This window comes from Tamandua tetradactyla, chromosome X, assembly GCF_023851605.1.
Source record: "Tamandua tetradactyla isolate mTamTet1 chromosome X, mTamTet1.pri, whole genome shotgun sequence".
NCBI lineage: Eukaryota > Metazoa > Chordata > Mammalia > Pilosa > Myrmecophagidae > Tamandua > Tamandua tetradactyla.
Window position 1 is genome coordinate 79,699,465 of NC_135353.1, and position 3,985 is coordinate 79,703,449.

The window sequence follows — 3,985 nt, forward strand, 5'->3', positions numbered from 1 at the left end:
TTACCATTCAAAGTGGGTCTTAATCTGCTTACCAGAGTCCTTTAAAAGAAGGATATTTTGGAGGGAACACAGATGTTTGGAGGTGCAGAAGGAAATGCCCTAGGGGACACCACAAACTGAGAAGTCCTTCTTCAAAGGACAGCAAACATCACCATGTGCCTTTCCATGTGACACAGAAATCCTTCTTGAGAAAAGGTATCCTCTTGTTGGTGCCTTAATTTGGACATTTTCATGGCCTTAGAATTGTAACTTGTAACTTAATAAATCCCTTTAAAAAAAGAATGCATTTATATTTAACAAATCATAAAAACAAAAAGAAAATGGTAATTTATTAATTCACAGTGATTAAAAAAAACAACCACAAGAACATATCAGAGTTACTAAAATACCAAAATATGCATGCCTCAAACATTCCTTCTCTATGAGTACATACATGGAACCAAAAAAAGTTGCTTAGAATGAATGGAATCAAAACAAGAGATATTTTCCCTTGGGGGACTGGAGAGAAAGGAGGAAGTATTAAACTTCCCCATCTGGGGAATCCCTGATATTTTCACAAGCAGTGGGGCCAACAAATTCAATAGGCTGAGCCCTTGATAATGGGGTTCAGCCTTATGAAACTTATTCCTGCAAAGGAGAAGTTAATCTTACTTATAATTATACCTAAGAGTCACCCCCAGAGAACCTTTTTTTGTGGCTCAGATGTCGCCTCTCTCTCTTTAATCCAATCAACAAGTGAACTCTCTGCACTTCCCTCTATATGGGACATGACTCCCAGGGACGTAAATTTACCTGGCAATGTGTACTCCTGGAATGAGCCAGGACCTGGCATCATGGAATTGAGAAAGCATTTTTGCCAAAAGAGAGAAGAGAGAAATGAGACAAATAAAGTTTCAGTGGCTGTGCGATCTCAAACAGAGTGAAGAGACTATCCCAGAGATTATTCGTATGCATTTTACGGATATCTTTTTTTAGTTTATGGTGTATTGGAGTGGCTGATGAGAAGTAACTGAAACTGTGGAACTACATTCCAGTAGTCTTGATTCTCTTTTTTTTATTAGTGTTGATATTTTTTATTAGAAACACTTTTTTTTACATGGGCAGGCACTGGGAATTGAACCCAGGTCCTCTGGCATGGCAGGCGAGCATTCTTGCCTGCTGAGCCACCATGGCCCAGTCTTGGTTCTTGTAGATGATTTTAAACTATATACCTTTTACAATGTGACCATATGATTATGAAAACTTTGTGTAATGAGGCTCCCTTTATTCAGGGTATGGATGTATGAGTGATAACATAAGGACAGAAAATAAATAAATAATAGGGGGTAAAAGGGGAAAAACTGAGTAGATTGAAATACTAGTGGTCAACGAGATGGAGAAATATGAAGTGTGGGATGTATGAGTTTTTCTTTTATCTTTTTATTTCTTTTTGTGGAATGATATAAGTGTTCTAAAAATGACCATGGTGATGAATACAGAACTATGTGATGATATTGTAAGCCACTGATTGTATACTTGGATGGCCTATTTATGTGATGATATCCCAATAAAAGTACTTCACAAGTAAGATGGAAATCCAGAGGTTAAAATATGGGACTGTGCAACTTAGTCAACCTTGTGGTGGATGATGACTGTGGTTAATGATACAAATGTAAAAAAAATTCCTCCATGAATGTTAATAAAGGTATGAAATTATTACAAGGAGTTAATAGAATGGTATTTGGGAAAAAACACACCTATCACAAACTATGGACTATCGTTAAGAGAAATATCCGAATATTCTTTCATCAACAGTAACAAATGTACCACAGCAATGCTAGGGATCTATAATGGTGGAAAATAAGGGATATGGGGTTTTAGGAATTTTCTCAATGCTTTTTGTTTTTTTATTTCTCTTTTTTTTTGGTTTGTTTTTTTCTAGAATAATGAAAAGTTTCTAAAATTTATTGTGGTGAGGAATGCACAATGATGTGATGATACTGTAAGTCATTAATTGTATAATTTGGATGGAGTAGACAGTGTGTGCATATAGCTCAATAAAACTGTCTTAAAAAAGGTGCATTAGATAGATTGATTTTTTAATATGGTCAGGCTAGGACAGATAATCACAATAAACTTGACTGTACCAATAGAACCAAAATTCTTAGCATCTGCTGATAATGATCGCCTGCTCCCATTTTCATGACAGAGATAGTTATAAATATTAAAAGGCTATCATTTAATAATCTATCTCTGGGACAATGTTTGTATGACTCTGCTGACCTTTGCCCCAGTAATGCCCTTTATCATGTTTTTCAAGACTCAACATTCCCCACCATTTTCTGATTTTCCTTAGATTTGATAATAACTTCAAGCAAATTACAGGTGAATTCTGTGGTGTTTGGAGATGTATCATTCATCATCTGAGTAGGAGACAATTCATTCAAGAGATATTAATGGATTGATCTGAATCACCCAGAAAATAGCAACAGTTAGAAATTGTTACCAAACATTGATCCTGAAGGGACAAGAAGAAGATACCGTGAACGGATCCCAGTGAAAGCAAGAACCAAGGAGAAGACTCTAACTGGTAGGAACTATAGTTATGAAGGGACATACCACTAGAGACAAGTGCTGTATGAAGAAGAGCTTGGGAAAGAAGGATTTTTGTTTCTTTCATTTCCCAACCTACAATTTCCTCCTGGAGCCTCCTGTTTGCCTAACATGAAGGATCTTTCTTAACATTATGACTAATGCAGTCCACAGAATTCAGCTTTCCAAGGAACACAGTAGATAAGAGAAGGAATTGAGATGAATATTGGTGGCTGTTCCAGATTGCTAAGCTGCTAAAAGCAATATGGCAGAAATGGGTTGAGTTTTACAATGGATATTTATTAGATTACAAGCTTTAAGTCCTGAGGTTGAGAAAAATGTCCATATCAAGGCATCTTCAGGCAATGCTTTCTCCCCAAAGACTTCCTGAGAGGTGACCCTGGATTTCTATGTCACAGGGCTTTTTTTTTTTTTAAGCCAGACATGCCCTCATTTAAGGTAAACACATAAGAGAGAAAAAACTGCCACAACAAGAACCAGCACAAACTTTCTTTTCTACATAACATGCCACATCTGAAACAGTTCCAGGAAAGGAAATTCCTGAAATGGGGAGTAGAACAGATCTGTATTTGAGTACAAAGCACACAGGGGAGAGCACGCATGCAGTCCCCACTACCACAAATTATGCAGTCGAGTTTCCTGCATGTGGGGAAATCGCAGGGGTCAGCACGCCCACAGTGCAATGGACAAGCCTCGCCCTGGGAAAACCACCTTCGTAATCATGGTGTCTCCCCTGCCAGGTAAGTATCACAGGGCTTTCTTGCTTTCAGCTTTCTACTTTGTGGCTTTCCCCCCCCTCCAATCTGAATTTAATTCTCTTCTAAAATCCTACAATAAGATGATTAAGACCCACTCTAGGCCATCCCTTAACTGAAGTAACCTAATCAAAAGGTCCCACATACAATAGGTCTACACTGACAGGAATTGATCAACTTTGAGAACAATCTTATGGGGTCCATTCAGCTTCAGACCATCACAGTGGTGGTTGTGGTAGGGATGAACAAAAGAAAATACCCATCTCAGGAACTGTTGTACATCTTTCTAGAAATCATTTATGTCTGCATGTTAACTCACTGTGTTGATCTTATAGGAAATAAGACTTTCCTTTAAAGGAAAGCCTAATTAATGTCATATCTAAGGCCAGGGAGTCTTTACTATAGACCCCTACGCAATCATAATCTAGAGAAAGTAGGACTGGTTCATTAATGAGAACGTGGAACTGGTGAACACTGAGAGCATAACTAAGAAAACAACACTTAACTTGCTTATCTCCTGTGATGGGTTGATTCCTGCATCAGCCTGGCTAGGTTATGGTGTCCAATTGCTTGGTCATGCAAGCCCTGGTCTGATTGTTCCTGTGAGGGTATTTCATACATGTATTAGTATCTATACT

General features: G+C 37.9%; 1 non-coding gene across 1 annotated transcript; it reads right to left on the bottom strand.

Moving 5' to 3' along the window:
- Nucleotides 1-3,177: 3,177 nt before the first annotated feature.
- LOC143672221 (U1 spliceosomal RNA) lies at nucleotides 3,178-3,340 on the bottom strand. Its single transcript, XR_013169690.1, has one exon. It is a non-coding gene; the product is annotated as a U1 spliceosomal RNA (small nuclear RNA).
- Between the last annotated feature and the right edge of the window lie 645 nt (nucleotides 3,341-3,985).